The sequence below is a fragment of the Rhagoletis zephyria genome, unplaced genomic scaffold, assembly GCF_001687245.7.
Source record: "Rhagoletis zephyria isolate East Lansing unplaced genomic scaffold, Rhagoletis_zephyria_1.1 Rzeph_scaffold_00368, whole genome shotgun sequence".
Classification (NCBI taxonomy): Eukaryota; Metazoa; Arthropoda; class Insecta; order Diptera; family Tephritidae; genus Rhagoletis; species Rhagoletis zephyria.
The window spans coordinates 178,924-198,028 of NW_016157452.1; the positions used below are offsets into that span (position 1 = coordinate 178,924).

A 19,105-nucleotide genomic window follows, 5' to 3' on the forward strand; every position below is an offset into this window, starting at 1 on the left:
TTTTGATATTTTTTTTGTCGAGGGTGTTACGACGCATTTTCTTCAATATAACCAGGGCCGTCGAGAAAATATCTGAATACTCAGAATCCAATGGTGGCTCTATTCAAGTGGCCGGCACTGTATATCGGGTCGTTAGCGGTTCCGTTTATATCGCATCTTGTTCTACTAAATGTGCGATACATTAGGTATGTATATTGTCATATACAAGGCGGATGGACAAATGCCATTGCGGAGCAGTGTATGGGAAGAAGCGAGCGTGAAGATTTGTATGGCTGACTTTTAATATTAGTATGAATGCAGTAAATTTATTTCAGCAAATGTAAATAATCTCCTTCTTGCATTCTTTTCTATTTGCTAACGGGCTTAAATGCGTATATGTTTGTATGTATGTACATAAGTATATGAAAGTGCAATATCAGCATTGTGTTTTACTGTGCGCAGAAAAGATCGCAAGTACATAAACATTTTTCAAAAAAAAAAACACTTGACATTTGTGTATGCATTTTACGAGCAAGATATGAGAAAAAAATTAAGTAAATAAAAATCACGTAAATGGGAACACAATTTTTTTGGTGATTCATAGATTGACTTAAGTAAAAATTGCATGCATAATAGAAAGACGAGCAGCGGACATTTGAACTAATTTGATTGTTAAAATTCTTGTTTTATTTTTTGGAAAGGGATAAATTTCCCTAAAAAAATGAAAAGTGGAAGAATGTAAGTAAATTTTCGTGAATACATTGAAAGTGAAATCGACCAAAGAAATGGCTAAGTCATTAAAAATGGTAATAAAATATTTATTTTCAGGATGACTACGATTACACAACCTCTTGAGCTCCGTAGATATGTACATATGCATGCATTTAAATTTTTTTTTTCAAGGAAAAATGAAAAATTCAGTGGGGTATATTCATCTCCGAAATTAAGTTGATTCTTAAGTTAGTCGCAGCTTTTTTTAAACCGATATTCCATTGAAAACGGCCGCTGTAGCCGAGTTTTTAGAGGTGCGTACTACCACCGGACCTGAGTTCTATTTGAGAAAGGGCAACGTATAATTAGTAAAATTTTTCTCTAACAGCCATGAAAACCTTCTCATAAAATCCATTTGCCGCTCGAAGGCGGCATAAAAGTGTAGGCCTCCTGTAACTACATCAAAACCACACTACAAATTAAAAAAAAAACTCGGTCAAACACTTAGCAAAAGCATAAGCGTCAAATATGAAATTCAAAAATGGAAATGTTTAATAATACACACATATCGTTACCTTAATATAGAAAGGCCCTATCTAACATCGTCGCTTAAATACAAGAAGCTGTAACTAAATAAAAATCCAAAATTCACTTGTTGATTGTTTATGACGCATTTCATCGAATTATAAGTCCCCCATTTCGTTTCATGCAATACAAAATTTTAATTAGTTATGGCTTTTTTGTATGTAGGCGACGTTGTGAGACAGGGCCATTCTATATTAAGGTAACGATATGTAAACTCTATGTATTTAAGGGTGTTCTTTAATATATCAACATCTAAATTTTGTGTGGAGCACCCACACAATTTTAAAACTTTTAAACAAACTTTTAGGGGTCGCTCCCAGGGCTTGAAGAAATTTGAATATTTCGATAAAATTCTGACTTGAAATTTGACAAATGTATTACAGAAACTAAGTTATACTTGTTATTATAGAAAGGTTTTTCATAAGCTTCATAAAAATACAAGAAGTTGAAATTTTTCAATCAAACAGCTACGCTCGCTAAATTTTTACCGCCAGAAATCAAAAATCAAGAAATAATCAAAACACGTGATTAATCAGATTATGGTTAATCACTCTTTACTCTTAAAAAATTAATTGAAATCTGAGTAAATTTCCTCATATCTTTCGATCTTGCTTCCAAAGCAAATGGAGTTTTTTTTTGTAATAAATACTAGGGCTGTGCGATTAATTGATTACTCAAAATTTTAATTAATCATAAAGTAAATAACTAAATTATTCGATTAATTGGAATTTATGATTACTCAAAAGTTCAGTTACTCGAGTAATCAAGATTTTTGATTAACCAAAAACAAAAATATTTGAGTAAGCTGCATTATGATTAATCAAAATTTCGAGTAAAATGAGTAATCAACATTTCAACTCTTTACATATGTATAAAGTAGTTAAAGTTCCTTGATACTTTGAAAACAACGTTTCTGTTTTCAAAAAGTTAAAACAAAAAATTTGTTTCGTATACAGAATGTAAAAAAGGAAATAAGCCTTTTCCAAAGCAAACTCTTTTAACGAGTAAAATTATTTTTTTTGAGTAATCATATTTCAAGTAACTCGATTAATCATCGTTTTGAGCAATCAAAATCTTGATTACTCGAGTAATTGATTAACCGAATAATTGATTAACCAACTTGCTCGAGTAATCGAATAATCGCACAGCCCTAATAAATACAATATTTTTCTTATTAACAAAAAATAATGCTAAACGCCCACCTTACTATGTTGCTAATTGAAAGCAAAAATTTATACATGTACATACATATGTATGTGTATAAGTTAAAAAATATAATATATCAGCAATTATTTAGGGTTTTTGACTAATCAAGTTATGATTAATCAGTTTTCTGCTTAATAAAATTAGTTGGATTCTGATTGATTAAAGTGTAGGTGGTCGAGAAATTAATCACTTTGATTAATAAAAAATTATTATTCTTTGGTCAGCTAATTAATCAGGTTTCGATTAATTGATTAATCAAAATAATTTTGATCCAACCTTGCATTTTTTTGTATGACGCCTATGGTTCAAACATAGTATTTACTACCAGTATTTTGTTTTAATTTAGTATGAAGTACATGTATTTGCTTCCATATATATATAGATGAGAACCACCCTTGAGCGTGTTTTATGTTCATATGTTCATTTCCCCTTTGGACATAACGATCAACAATTAAATTCTCTCTGATTATGTCGCTTTAAGATCTGGCCACGAGTCAGACGTTTTTTTTTTGTTTGTTTTGGTGTTTCGGCAATACAAAAATGTGATCAAAGAGAGCATAAGGCATAGTAATACCTATGTATTTAGGTGCCAACGAAAATGTAAGTCAAGCCACCCCTTTCTATACATTGCAATGCGTTGGCACGCTCTCTCTGTTAATTGCAGAGCAGGTGGGTCTAACACTTGCCGCAGTAGCTGCAAAGGGTAATTTGTTTTCATTTCAATAACTGGCAGTTGGTGGGGAAATCGAAGCAAGAAGAAGACAAAAACACTACAACATATTTTAATTCTAGTTGAATGAACTGCAACTAACGATTACTCGATTATGTGGAAAACACTTGCAAACATACATACATATAAAAGTATAGATATATGTACATATGTATGTACAGTAAAGCATTCCTTGAGCGGACACTCCCGGTCAGCCAAAGTTTGTCCGCCCAAGTAAAAAAAAGAAAATTGTACCTAAGCCTTGAGAAGTGTCCGTCTAATAAAGGTGTCCGTTAGAAGATGTTATACTGTATTTGCAAGAGGTAGAGCTACGACCACATATACATCGAGTTTCAACTTGGCAAGGACGCTATTTGCTCTGCGCCAATGCGAAACTTGAAAAAAAAAACGGAATGGCCGTGTTTTAGGGAAGAGCTTGGTAATCACAGTTTGGATAAGGCTTGTCCATCTTGTCCACCTCTTAGCCTTATGCCTCTTCCCCGGTGGAACAAGCAGCTTCATAAGTTGAGGAGTGAGTCGAGAAAACTTCTAAACCGGGTCCTCAAAACTAACTTTCAGATGGACTCGGAACGCTATCGCTGGACGCAAGGAGATTATAAGAGGCAAATTCGCTCTGCGAAGAGGGCCTTTTTTGAAGAATACTGCAGCGGGATAGAAACTTTGGGTCAAACGGCTAGGCTAGCAAAAGATCTGAAAAAGGACCAAACCACAAAGCTGGGTTCATTCAAGAGGCCTGATGGCTCCTTAACGGAGACTAGAGTTGACACTATCTCTGTTCTTCTAGAGACTCAATTTCTTGGAAATCAGGCGATGGTTCCTCTCCCTCGACTGGAGAGGGAGGAAATGCGAGAACCACTGTGTCAAGGTACAACTGGTTTGCTGCTAGAACTGTGGCGAATGAAGATGCCATAACATATGCTATTGAGTATTTTGACAGTTTCAAATCGCACGTCCCGGATGGCATCCTACCTATTGCACTTAAAGAAGGTGTTGAGCATTTGTTGTCGACCTTGATAAAGATTTTCACAGCGTCGCTTGCACTTGCTTACATACCACCTACATATGTACCTTGGAGGCTGGTTGATGTCGCCTTTATACCTTAGCTTGGTAAGGATGACTATACTGGCCCCAGAAGCTACAGGCCTATTAGCATGACATCTTGCATGCTAAAATGTCTGGAAAGATTGGTAGAGTTGCTCATTCGCAGGGAGGTGCTCTCATCACATTCTCTGTCTTTGCATCAACAGGACTATCAGGCGGGCATATCCCTTGAGACGGCTTTGCGAAATCTGGTTGCCAGAATGCGCAGTTAACATAGGCTGCCCTCAGGGTGGTGTGCTTTCCGCTTTGCCCTGGTGCCTGGTAATTGCTTATCTTCTAAGTTCTGAGCCAACTGTGAAGTTTCAAGTCTCTACAAAAATTGATTGCAAGATTTGCACCTAACAAACATACATACAGAGCAAGCTTGTAACAAGTAACTTTTAAGCAAACAACACAACCGACTTCAATTCTCAGAAACAAATTTAGGTGCACCGTTAATTTCTTCAAGATCCAATTATCCGATCTAAACAAAATTAGTATGGGACCACCCTTAAGGTACCACCTTTCCGATGAAAACAATTTTCCGACGAATTGATAACCTTCTCCTTTATTGAGTTCGGTTAAAAAGCATGTAAACACGTTAGAAATTTTCACCTTGACATTGGAAAACCTTTTCTAAAATTTTTATGGGTTGATTTTTCAAATGCGTAAAAATGCATAAAAATTGCATTACAAAATTGTATCAAAAATGTACACATCGTTATTTAAAGGTGAGAAGGTGCCAAGTACATTTTTTGAAATTATGCAGAAGAGAAGAAAAATCGATGTAGTGTCTCATTATCTGTCATTCTGCATCAAGAGCTAAACTTTGGAAAAAACTGGACTTGGCACCTTTTCACCTTTAGGTAGCGATATTATTTCGAACATAATTACATTTTTCTATCTTCTGGGGAAAAAATTTTGGGATATAAAAATTTTCGTGAAAAACGTGACTTTTAAGTAGCAGCTAAGTGCCATTTTAATTGGGTTAGGTTAGGTGGCAGCCCCGTGAAACCGTAGCTTACTTAGCGAATTTGAGATTATCCTTTGTGATACCACAAATCTGAAGGGCACTTTATACTTTATCGGTAAAACGACCCGAGCCGATTATGTATTTATGGATTCACTGCCCCAGAGCTCCTCGGGATGTGAGAGCCAAAGTACTTCAACCTTAGCCTCGAAAACGCTGGGCACCTAAGAAGAATACTACGTTGAGGTGATTCCACCTCGTCATCTTCCAGGCACCTGCGACATACGGGGTCCCGTAGTATGTTCAGCCTTACTGCGTGAATACCGATTGAACAGTGACCCGTTAAAACCCCCACCAGCTCTCACAGCTGTTGCTTTGGGTGTGCAATTCTGCCTGTAACGTCAGAATTACGTTCAGTGCCCCACTAATACCAATACTGCTTAGCTAGTGTAGCCTTTTCCAGTGAGTTCCACCAGATTAGGGTGCCATAAAATATAATTCACTTGACTAGGTCTCGTAGAGCCAATATACAACTTATGGCGAAATATCCCATATCTTACCAATAGCTCCCCTACTGCAATATAAGGCCACTGATGCCTTCGTTGGCCTTTACTCGATGTTGGGCCTAGTACTTGACCCTGTCAGACAGCTGTAAGCGCAGACCTCCAACTAAGAGAAGAACAGCGACGGGGACTTTATACCACCTAGTGAATAAGACCAGTTCTGTGACTGACGGTGTGGCCGCTTTTGACTGCCCAGTTAGTAACTATGTTAAGATATTGTTCATACAACGAGTTTAGGTATTTACCTTCAACTCTAAGTGCAACATAGTCTACATAGGCAATTACCCGATAGCCGTGTTTCTTCAGCTCCTCTAGTAGATCGTTCACCACGACGACCAAGAGCAAGGGTGAGAGAACACCTCCCTGTGGGGTGCCCCTGTTCACCGTGCGATGCAAACAAGCGCAGCCCCAAATGGCCATGACAGTTCCGCCACGCAACAAGTTTTGGATGAGCCGAATGAGACTTACTTACTTATGACTTAACTACTCCTACGGCAGAGTCCTTGTGAGTAAAGGCTTCTTCTATCCACCTGACAATTGTATGTAGAGCGGTTTCTACCGAGCTCAAGCTGAGCTCTTGTTAGACGATCCCGAGGAATCAAATTCCTTATATGCGTGTCAACCAGCCTCTCCAACGTTTTCAGTAGAAGCTATGAGAGACTGATTGCCCTGAAGTCCTTGGGGCAACATGAGAGCTCCTTCCGGCCTTCGGGATGAACACCAACTTGACGACCCTCGAACCCTTGGGAATATACCCGTATCTTACGCAGTTCGCGTAGATTGGGGATTTTTGCAGTTGCGAAGGTATGATGCCATCAGGTCCTGAGGATCTGAATGGTTTGAACGAATTTATCGCCCACGTCAGGCGGCGATCATCCAGAAGATCAGAGAAAGCAGCGCAGTCTCCACACACTTCCCTTAAGGAAATTTCCTCCTGGGAAGGATTGGAAGGAAAGTGAGTATCCAGAAGCAGGCTAAGTGACTCCTTGCTACTCATATTCCAGTGTTCTGCCTCATCCCTCAAGTAGCCCAGCGGAGCGGAATTCCTGGCGAGAACACCCTTCACCGTTTTCGCAGAAAAACCATGAAACTCTTTTCGCCTTTCTTAGCTCAGATTTTTTGATTCGTCGAATAATAACATTCCCAATCAGAAGATAACTTAGAGAGCACCACCGCCCACTCTGCCTTTCTGAAATCTCAGCGGACATGCGCTTTGAAGAGCATCTCTGCACGCAGAGCTGAAAACTTCGACCAGCTCATCTAGCGAGCCCACCGACTGCACCTAATTTACTTCCGGCGCATTAGGGAGCGATTGGCGAAGATTTCTGCTGTACAAATTCTTCTGATTACTCCAGTAGAACTATTAAAAAAAATATCTCCGAATGTAGGTGTCACCGAAAAATGTAAAAAGGCCACCGACCCCCTGGTTCGGACAAATTTTTTTTTTTAATACTCTTGCAAAGCTTCTTTAGACTCAGGGGTGTACGACGAACTTTGTTTTGTTTGCGTAAGATGGTACACTCTAATTAACTACTTACGTATGTACATATGTTAACTGTGTTGGTAGAATACATACTTGGATTTTAAATTGCTGTGTAAGACGAGATGGCATACTTTTAGGCACACATCCAATGTTTTCAATTGTACGTGTGTGTACATTTAATTGTAAGGTAAATTTGTTTCTGTTTTACAAGCTGCAATGTGCTCTCTTAGATTATTTGTATGTATTAGCACTACTTTTATGATTAATCATTGTAATATTTAAGTCGCTATTTGAACTCTTTATTATTCAGATACTACAAATTGTGTGCGAAGCCAAGATGATCAACTGCTGATCAAACATCTATCGTGTTACCGGAGAAAAGTCGTTCTTGGCTTGCTTACATATGTATGTATGTACATAAGTACGTATGTATGTGTATTTGCCACCTTCAAAGTGTAAATTTTTTACAAACAAAAACATACAATTAAGTTTACTTTGTCTTTTTTTAGCGGCAAGCTAAGCTTAGGTGTTGCTGTCTATCCAGCGTTGATTTGAGTGCCCATTCACAAAGTAACAAAAACAAAGACATGAATTTGGAGGTCAAAAATGCAAAGCAAAAATAGGGAAACAATGGCCAAACAAATTGTTGAATGCTTAGTTTTGTGCCAGCTTAGTGAAGAATAAGATTAAGTGAGCAGAAAAGTGCTACGATACGCGATTGAATAAGATTGCCTAATGGCTCTAAAAAAATTACATTACATTTAAAATTATAAAGTGGTTTCTTTCTTAAAGAAATTACAGTCAACAGTGTAATGCATGACTTTATAACTTATTTAAAGATAAAACTGTGTATGAAAAATTACACCACTATTATGTAAATCTGTGCAAACGTTAATTACAATAAAGCGCAGCAAAGGTTTTGTCATTGTTTTGATGTAATGCTTTTGACGGAAGTATTAAGCACTTTATAGACTCTTTCAGAGATTATAAAAAGTGTTCATTACAGAAAAAATATTGCCAAACAATTAGTTTCGTTGCAACGCGTTGCTGGAAAAATTGGTATTAAACAGTTCTGGTATTTACATATTTTCATATGTTTTCCACAAAAAAAAAAATCAAAAGTAAAAAAAGGTTCAAATTATCGATACGTTCATTGTTTTCGGATATTGCACGTTTATTTAATAATAAAGAGAATTATTTAAAAATTTTGTGTGAAAACGGAATCAAAGCTTGATAAATTCATATACAGTGACTCAAACAAATGACCATGTGTTGATTTTCTTCAAATATTCGTAATGTTTTTCGAGCTAAGCTTTAACCAAAACCGTGTAAATCACAGCTTCAAACTTTATACAAAATTTTGGAAAATTCAACAAATTTTCAACTTTTTATTCTGAGTTTTTAGAAAATTTTTGGGTATGCAGTTGTATACCCCCTACAATGAAGTGCAAGCTTAAACGTCTAAAAAATCGCTTGATTTTGAGATTCTTTTAGTGACGGATTTTTGCACTTTTTTCATATAAGTATGAATATCTTATGAAATAAAACGCGGAAGACCGTCAGCAATTAAATTTCAAAATATTAACGCAAGTTTTTGTAAATTGCGCTTTTTGTATTAAAAAACCTCCAATAGAAATTATCAAAAATCAGCGCGATATTTTTATATAAAAATAACAAAGAAAATGTAGCTGAAAAAAAAATATTACGGATATTTAAAAAAAAAAACAACACGTGGTCATTTATTTGAGTCATTGCAAGTAGATAAATAAATACATAGTTGGTATACAGAAAAAACGGATGGAAAGACACATGCCTCCGCCATTTTCAGGGAGTTAGTAGTCTCCGTAACGATTGCTTTACGAATCTTCAAAGAAAATCAAATAAAGTGGTTGACACGAACTCGTTTAAAAAGTTCTGTACGATTTTAAAAAGAAAATTCTGTAAAAATTATTCACATTTTTCTTTGCTTTAGGGATTTTCGAAAAACTCTTTCTATATTTGGATGCTGCTCGAACCATAAATCATACCTTGTGTTAGAACGCATCTCTAACCATTCGGCTTCAGCAGCAGTACTAGTGATGTTCGGAATTGTCAATACCCAATACTTCTTTTTCGGTACCCGATACAGATTCTTTACATTAAACCTTCGCTCTGACACATATTTTGAGTTTAGGAAAAAATTATTTCATTGCTATTTTATAGGATATCGGCAAAAAACTTGAACTTATCGCAACAGTAAAATATTTACGTTATTCACACCTACCTGATTATCAGGTTATCTAGGTTAAAACTATTATTATTAATTGCATTTTGTTGTTGTAACCTAATAACCAGGCAAGTGTGAATTCCCCAATTATTTGATCAGTTTTCACCCTTATAGATGCAAGCGCAAGAAACATTTTTTGACAGATATATATAGCTTGTTTATTAAATCCCAAAATTTTTAAGAAATTTCCAGCTTATGAACTTTAGTTTTTATAACTACTAACCTGTACAAAAATTTTAGATAAGTATGTATATACATATGTACATTCGAAACCGTTTAATTGAAAATACAGTTAATTGCAATAATTAGCTTGGCTCAATTTCATACTACATATGACCCAATATCAGTTTGAAACTACAAACTTCCTAACTCCGTTGTTACACCAAGGAATTATTTGGCCCTTTAAAGGCTATAAACGAAAAAAGATAATGAATGTGGAAAAAGTTTTCCATAAACAAAGATGTCAGTCGATAATGAAGGAAATGGTAATACCAATTGAGAGTTTTGCAAGGTTCACCTAGAAACCATTGTTGCAATTAAACAATTCGAAGACCGAAAATATGGTGTTTTAATTAACCGTTTTGGACTGTACCTCATAATCATCTAATTCAAACAGTTTCTATTGTTCATTAGTTAACTTTTTTTCGATAATATCTACTGATTCTAGATTGGTGAGCCGTCGAATAGCTCAAAGTTCTTAGACCACAGCCACATAAACACATAAATATGAATGTATTTGTACAAATTTTATATTTATGTTTACATAAAGCCATGTATCAATCAATCATATTAAATCACAAAACAAAACAAAACAAAACAGAACAGGAAGTGATGTTGAGCAAATCGCCCACGGTATCTCCGCCTAATTGTACTTAAGTAAATTATGTTATTATTCTTTAATTGTTTAAAGCTGTATAAGGTGTGTTAAAACGGCAACATATGGGTGTGTAGATCACTGTCGTTGTTCAAAGTGAAGCGTTATGCAGAAATACCTATTGCATAATTATCATTATAATTTATGAGTACGGAAAAATAATTAAATGTTTAGTGTCACTGTGTGAGTGTACACTAGATCGTACTACCTTAGTTACAAGCAATTTGAAAAAAAAAAAAAAATGCCGAATGGATCGACATTTTACATTTTTCGGTGACACCTACATTTTTGTATAGCTCTGCTGGAATATTGAAATACTTCTTTAGCAAAAATTTACTGATTTTTGGTGAGCTTTAATGTACGGACATTATGCTGGTACGTTAGGGCAATCAGAGCTGAGATTTGGTGGGGAACTTGGAGTCAATGAACTTTGGAACTTTCTCCTCGAAACAAGAGCACCGAAATACTATACTTAAAATGCCAACGGTAAATTCGGAAGATATGAGGCAAAAAGACAGCCCGTACGTTCGGCATCAAAACCATTTTTTTCCCCCAATTGCCTTGCAAAAATACTTTAGATTCGAAGGTGTACGGCGAGCTTTTTTTCTGGTACAGTGTATACCCATCCCATTCTGCAAAGTAAGAATACCTAAATGAACGCTTTCAGGAAGGGCTTTTTCAATAAGACCGTTTCTTTGAATAATGCAAATGTACAACAGTTATATGTATATGTATACTAGAGTGGTCCAAACTAAAGTTTTCCGAGATAGAGTTCGGGGTCTCCTTCAAAAATTTTACCGAAAGGGGTGCTGGAACCAAACTTTACATTTCTAAGTATAAATATAGAGGATGCTCATGAAATGTTTATATTTTACTACAGAAGTATTATTGTACATGAATGTACAAATTTATCAGTTTTGAGTTATTATGTTGACTTAATTAACCTTTGGATGTTCTATGTTATACCAAAATCCAGAATACCATGCGTACACGGAAAGCACATATTTTACAATTTCAATTGCATTAAATGTAGAGTTACCTAAGTCTCGAAAAAAAAACCTTTCAAACTTGATTTCCCAAAATTTTAATTTTTACACAATCACGTTTCTGGAATACTTGCGACTATATATTAACCAAATAATTAGTTAAGCAACCTAAGACTATTTCAAATTTAAATAAGCTGAAAATATATTACCAGCTGCAGTTGTCATGGCAACACTAGCTTTTTATAAAAATCGTAAATATTTTTGTCAGCTGAAAGGCATTATGTAGCGCATTTCAAGGTCATTGAGCACCCAGTATTGGTAGCAATAAAAAATTTTAAGTTGGTATAGATATTACCAATACCAAAAAGAAAAAAATAAGGGGATGCCCTGTTTTCTACGATGACATTTTGCCCCCCATACAAAAATTGGACCACTCTAATGTATATACATATGTATATACACTGTACGTATATGAAAGTAATTGTTAGTTGATCATCAAATGTCCAAGAGATTACTCATCTTTGATGCCAAGTGTATAATTAACAAGATCTTTACACACACAAACACTTTCCGGGAAGTACGAGTAGGAATCCAATTAAACATTTGACACGCAAACTTTAAGCCAAGTAGTTTTTGAACAATTTTAATTATTGCAGAAGTACGCTTAAATTTTTGCTCGTCCATGCTTTGCGCCATTTAAAAGGACGCGCATGATGAGAAATTTGTCGAAAGTTATCTTAGGTCATCGAGAAAGGGCTCTGCTTTCAATTGCGTACCGAGTGCAAAGTAGAATCTGTTGGTAAGTGCCATTCTTTGATTGATCTTCAGTCAGACGTTATTGGTGGTGTTTATGCTGGATTGTAGGTAGACAAAGTCTTATCACCATTTCGCTTCGTTTTATAAGCTGAAAATGCTGCGCTGACGTCCCTGAGTCTTAGGCCGATGATGTCAATAGCATCGTGGTTTTGCTGTATATGGCACAGTTGTGACTCTGATTGAAAGCTCTTATTACGCTTTTCAACATCAGACTGAAGAAGGTTGCAAGCAGGTGAGTAGAGCTTCTACCCAATTTGCACGGAGCCAAAAGTTGTGGGAACTGTTTATTCAATTGCCAAGAAATAAATTACCGCCACCATATTTATGGCGGCTTATTCCTCATCATTTTTGGGAAAGTAACGTATACTTATTATGTGTAGCTATTAAAAAAGTACACATCTATTTGAAAAAAAGTCGTTCTTTATTTTAACTTTTTTATTAAGAACAAATACAAAGAAGCGCTTCTGAAATATTTTTTTGCGTGGTACAAATATTACTGGTGGTATACGAATGCAAATTCTAACTGACTAATAAATCAGTATTTTTTTTTTTCATTTGTAACGATGTAGATTAATGTTCTTTTTTCGGCGGTCTTTGGTAGCCAGAGACATTTATTAATGTTAACGGTTAAAAGATATATATGTGTATATACATACATATATATATATAAATCCAAATCTATATGCATACATATGTACATACACCACAGTGTATATTTAGAAACCATTGTTTTTAGCTACATATATGCACTTAACTGTTAGATAAGTTATACATACTCGTACATATGTACTTAATATGTGTTTGTATTGAAACAAACATACAAGTAACCACAATATGTATGTATGTACATATGTATTTAAGTAAGTATGAATTCAAATAATAAGTTTATACGAAAGTAAGTTAAAAATCTTTTTAAAAGCGTTTTAACCACATGCCAACATGTAAACATACATAAAAACCCCGGAGATAATTAATTAAGTATGTATTTTTTTTCTTTTTTGTTGCAAAGAAAATTTGTTACGAGCATTGAAAAACAAAGAAAAAATTTTTTCCCTCACCAATTCAATTCATTTTGTTTGCTGTTTGGCTGTTGTTGTTGTTGTTGTTGTCATCGTTGATCTTTCAATTGCTGGTTACTCTTACTGTTGTTGCCATGGTTAATTGCCAAAAATTATTTATTATTTAATAACATATTTGACCGTGATACATAACTTGAGAGTTTTTGCTTACACAAATGTATATACATATACATACATGAACATACATATGCATGTATAAATTACCCTGCAGAAAAAAATTATCAATTGATAAAATATAAGCCACTTATAGTTAGCTTGTAGTTAGCTACAAAGAGCTAACTTGAAACTAGTTGACAAGTAATGCAGCACTAATGCAGGAGATTGTTTTCTTTAAACGCGTTTCTATTCAAATATCTGCACTTCGCAAATACTTTCTCGAATTGGGGACAAATAAAAGAAGATCGAAATTTCATATTTTCTTTTACAGTACAAAACCGCGCATCGTCATTCTGCAAAACCGCGTAACTGAAATTTGCCGGCAAAAAATTGGATTTGCTCACACAAGCTCTTGGCTTAATCCTTATTCATTCGTCCTGAAATATAATAGCCAGAATAGCGATTGCTTTATAAAAAAGATAACCATTTTGAAATATGAGTGGGTTTACTCTGTAGAAAATAATTTACATAATTCACATACGCGGTTTGCATTTCGTTAATACGCGGTTTTGTACTTTAAACGACGATATTATCATTTTGAAGTTATGTCTGACGGAGCTCGGATATGGGACAACCTATAGCAGAATATGTAAACAAATATGAAATGTAATAAAATAAATAAAGTAGGTAAATAAAAAATAAAAAAGTAGTTTGTTTTTCCTACTGATATCTTATGTCCAAAAGTAGTTGGCTACAAGTTAGTTACATCAAATGCAGAGGTAACCACCCGTGACTAAATCTAATGCAGAGGAACCACCCTTGACTATTTCGCGGCCATCGCCATAAAAACACAGTTAGCTTTCGTCAAAAAAAAAAAAAAACAGATAATAGTGACTTTTAGCTCCGTCCTTGTCAACTTAAAGTTTGCTTACAGTTAGATACATTTCCTGCAGGGTATATCCGACTGCTGTTTAGTGTTGAGCTTAGCTTCTGTCTGAGCGTTGCACATATGTATGTGTACGTAGATACATATGTATGTATTTATTTTGTGTAAAATCGGTGGAATTCAAACGCTTGCACCTTTTAGATCGTATATCTGTTGTATGTGAATGTCAATACATATGTACATATTTAACATCTGGGGTATTCACAACGGTGTCGTATGTATGGTATTATTGTATGACGTAAACTTTAAGCAAAGTACCATCAAAGTCATGTTATGAATTTTCCCAGTGTTAAGAAATAGTTGGTTGTGGTTTTAAGTTCTCTAAACATTTATTTAAGCTTTTAAAGTTTACGACATACAACAATACGACACTTACTACAGCATTGTGAATCCCTCAATTGTTTCAACGCAAAATCCGCCATGCGAGTCTCCACTATGCGCAACAACTCTCCGAAGCTCTGTTACAAAAGTTGGCTACATTTCCGTTTGGTGGCATTTGTGTTTATAAATTGTACGTACATACATATGTATGCATGTATGCAGTTAAAGCAACGAAACCGGTTCTTTGACTCCGATCAATAAGAAAAACAATCATAAAGTACGCTCCGCGAAAAAGTTAAGGAGCTGCAATCGGACACTTGCCCACAGATTAATTGTAAGTTCATCTAACGGTCGCGAAGTCATTGGAGAAATACTCTTATCAAGTGATTGAGCCACGCATGTGGGTGTCGGTACTTAACTATGCACATACATATACTATGTATATGTCTGTATGTAGGTACATATTTAGGTAATAAAATTTAATAAAGACATGCTAGGAAAGATGAAAGAAGTCTACTCTATTAGACAGGCGGATTTGCTAAAAACTATACGGAAGGTTGGAATGAGAAGGCCATTTTAGAGAATTATCATTAATATAGAAGAAAAAGATTTTTCGATTCGCCACATATGTATGCATGCATAACGAAAGCAATGACTCCCACGAATAAATGTGGCATTGAGAGTTCCACGCAAGAGACTCTGAGGATGGACTGATTTTACCTAGAACTATTTTTTTCTGCCTGCTTCTTCGTCTTATTTGGCACTGTAACCGCGTAAGCAATTTTGGCCGCATTTAATAAAGCACGCTGGGGACTAGCTGCAAAACTGTGAAGGCTCAGTTATGCATACTTGGCATCGCATGAGAGTTGTCACATAAGGAATCTGTTAAATGAGTCTTGCGTGTATGCGGTTACCCAACGCACAGCATTACATATCGACAGTTCAAAAACGACCCAACTCAAAAAATTTTTCAAGAACGCCATATTTTAGAATTTTATTGAAAAATACCCCATCTCAGAATTTGGTTGATGAACGCTCTATCACAGAACTCGATCCAAAAATATTCTATCTCATTTGAATCTGTATTGAAAATATGCTGAGATAGGGCGTTTTTGAACCAAATTCTAAAATAGGGCTTTCTTCAACAAAATTCTGAAACAGGGCGTTCTTCAAAAGTTTCTTGAGATAGAGCATTTTCGAACTGGCTGCCGAGATAGGTCGATCTTCCGCACAGCAGTCTACGTCAAAATGGCATTCAATGCAGTGCACTGCAAGGTATGCATAGCTATAAGCTACATAATGCAAAATGTTTGCAAAAAAAAACTGAATTTCGCACTTAGCTGCACCTTGGGCGTTTAGTTTTTCGCCTAACCTAATCGTATGTGGTTCGTTGCTTTTACTTTTAAAGGAGCTCTGACTTAGATTTTTCAGAAAAAAAGTTTTAAGAGCAATTCTGGATACACAGCTTTATATAGGAATCTCACTTTGATCATAAGGCCTTCAAGCCTCTTTAAAGCCTTAGTCTGTTATAGTGTATGTAAAGTAACTTGCTGATGTGGTGGAGTGGTTAGCAGTGTGCGCTACCGTTCCGCAGGGTATGGGTTCAAGTCCGGTTCAACCAACATCAAAAAATAAAAAACAAAGTTTTTTTCTAATAGCGGCCGTCCCTAGGCAGGCAATGTACTTCCGCCATGAAAAAACAGCTTCTTGCACGTCGCAAATCGGAGGAGAAGCTCGGCCAAATACTAACATATCGAGCCCTAACCGCTAAAAAAAAATGTATCTAGATTCTTTAGGAATATTTCCGTATCAAAATGAAAATGTTGACAAAAAAATTTCGCTTACGTTATTTTGCCGGTTAGGGCTCGATATGTGTAAGCGCTTTAACTTGAAATCAGAAGGACGATGTTCACATTTCTCTTTGGAAATAGCCAAATAGTTTCGGTTTAAGTATGTTGGTTGACCTACTTTTTGATCACAAAGAATAACTTCGTAATCAGCCATTTGGTCACAGTGCCAGAAGGGCTTCGACTTTTATTAGTACCAATCGCAAACGGTGTTTTTATATTTTAGCCGGCCGCTGTCGCTGAGTGGTCATCGGTGCTTACTACTGCCAAGCAAGGCTTGCGTTTGATCCCTGATCCGAACAACATCTAAATTAGAAAAAGTTGTTTCTAACAACGGTCCTTCTCGGCAGACAATGGCAAATAATGGCAAACATCCAACACTTCGTCGATGTTTTTGCAAAACCGCCCATCGACCAATTGCAAAACAGCCTATCTTACGGCATCCAAACTTTACAGGTTTTTCTTTGAAAGCATTGTCTTGATATCCGGTATTTTCTTTAGCTGTTATTTTACAAATCTGTTGTTTTAATAACGATTTTACGATTGGTATGCATAAATCTCGATGCTTGGAGTTCAGGGCTACCAAATCCCATTTTTGCCACAACGGCGATTTACGCGGTTTTCCAATTGGTCGATGGGCGGTTTTTCAAAAACATTGACGATTTGCCGTTCGGTGGCGGTATAAATTGTAGGCTCCTCCATTTGTGTAACAACATTGAGACGTACACCATAAACTGAAGAAGAAGCTCGGTCAAACAATTAGCAAAAATCTAAGCGCCAAAATATTATTATTAGGGGCCGTTATAATGAGGCCTTTGTACTTAATTTTTGTTCTTTAGTTTTATTACTACTTCTTCAACCAAGTTCTGGGATAGGGTGTTTTCAATCAAATTCTGAAATAGGTCGTGCTCTAACCAAGTTCTGAAGTAGGGCGTTCTTGAGCCATTTTCTGAGATAGGGCGTTTTCGAAACGGCTACCGAATTATTTTTTACTTTAACAAGCGTACCCGTATTTTTTACCTTTATAATTTTCTACACTTTATTTTTTTTTAATTGCATTTTTTTGTTTTAATTTCTTCTATTCAATTTTTATTTAAAACTTTTTTTGAGTAGGTTCTTTCCTTTGCTTTTTTTACACCCCGGAGTTTAAAGTATTTTTTTCAAGGCAATTTTTTTTTGCCGAATTTTTTTTTTTTGCCTTTTTATATTTTTCGGTGGTACCTACTATTTTTTTTAATGGTTCCATTGGAATCATCAAACCATTTCCTTAGCAAAATTGTATTGTTTTTTGGCGAGCTTTATTTAACAGGCAATAGGGTGATAAGAAGTGAAATTTGGTGGATAGAACGGGGTACTTGAGGTCAATGAACCTTAGAACAAAAAAATTAATTAATTAAGATCCGACTATAAAGACGCCTCCTACATGCGACACAATTTTTTTTGTTCGAAATTGCCTTGCAAAGATACTTTAGATTCGAACTTTTTTCCTACTACGGTCTAATGTACATACTTACTATTTATTTAATTTTTTCTCCTTATTTTTTTTTTATTAAAATTTGCAAATTTTTTTAAGTTTCATCTTCATCTTCAAAAAAAATTTCCTACTAACAACTCCACTACATTCGCTTACGTTGCGCTTTCGAAACTTTGCTTACAACTCCACGGATCCGTATTATGCTGTGTCTCATTCTTTAGCTTCGTTCGTAAGATTATACAACAAAGTTTTCGCTCAGCTGCTTTGAGCCCGGTTTTGTTGCTGCTTAGTTTCTGTTGCTGTTGACGGTTTGGCGCTCTCTTGTTGGTTGTGTAAAAAAATATCGTCAGCTAGGTGGCTTGGCTTTGCGCCGCCGTTTTACGGGCAGTGTGTTTGGCTGTGTATGAGTGTAAGATTTATTTATGTATAGCTATGTTGTATATATTCAAGTAGGGAGTAAGTTATGTTAGCCTGGGAATTGGCGTATGTAACTCAGGGGGTATGTACATATGTATGTATGTATTGGTATATGTGTATGTATGTTTGTATGCTTGCTGCTTTGAGCCAGACTGGTAGAGGCGGGCTATTGTTGTTTTTTCGTAATAACTGCTGCATATTCGTATTTGAGCTTTCAGTTCGTATTTGACTTCTTGTGCTTGAAATGGTTTCTGCAATTGCTCACCTTGAGCGCGAGTACCTACTGCCAGCTAGTATCTATCTATTGTACATTTAATTAGTTGACAAAACAGTAATTTGTTCTCCTTTAATTACATTTCTAAATTTATTTTTAGTAAAATTCTGTGTGTTGGGTAAGCAACAACTTTTACAAGCACAATGCAAAAAAAAATATTAACTAAAATAAGTTAAAGAAAATTAGTGTATTTAATAAAAAAATTTAATTAAAAAGTTTTAAATAGCAAAAATATACCCGCGTAAACCCTAAAATGCGGAAAGGTATCGCGTAGTGCTGTCGTGTTTTATGCGAAGAAACGGTGTTTCTAAGGCCTCTTTAGGCAATTTATCAAAAAGTGCATTGGACGCGTGCTGGCTATTTTGCCAAATGTGTTACTAACTAAATAAACAAATGTCTACG

The 19,105-nt window shown here is 35.6% G+C and overlaps 1 protein-coding gene across 5 annotated transcripts in view; it reads left to right on the forward strand.

The window, feature by feature from the left end:
• The window catches only part of LOC108359275 (uncharacterized protein DDB_G0289357), a 33,813-nt gene that overhangs the window by 4,061 nt on the left and 10,647 nt on the right, over positions 1-19,105 (forward strand). The window contains exons 1-2 of one of the 5 annotated variants that reach the window (XM_017611056.1): positions 18,553-18,722; positions 18,804-18,821. The exons of 1 other annotated variant lie outside the window; for it this stretch is intronic. The gene's annotated coding sequence lies outside the window, so the exon portion shown is untranslated. Of the gene's footprint in view, positions 1-18,169; positions 18,422-18,552; positions 18,723-18,803; positions 18,822-18,979; positions 19,005-19,076; position 19,105 lie in introns of those variants that run through there. 3 more of the 5 variants (XM_017611057.1, XM_017611053.1, XM_017611059.1) reach the window with 3 other exon arrangements.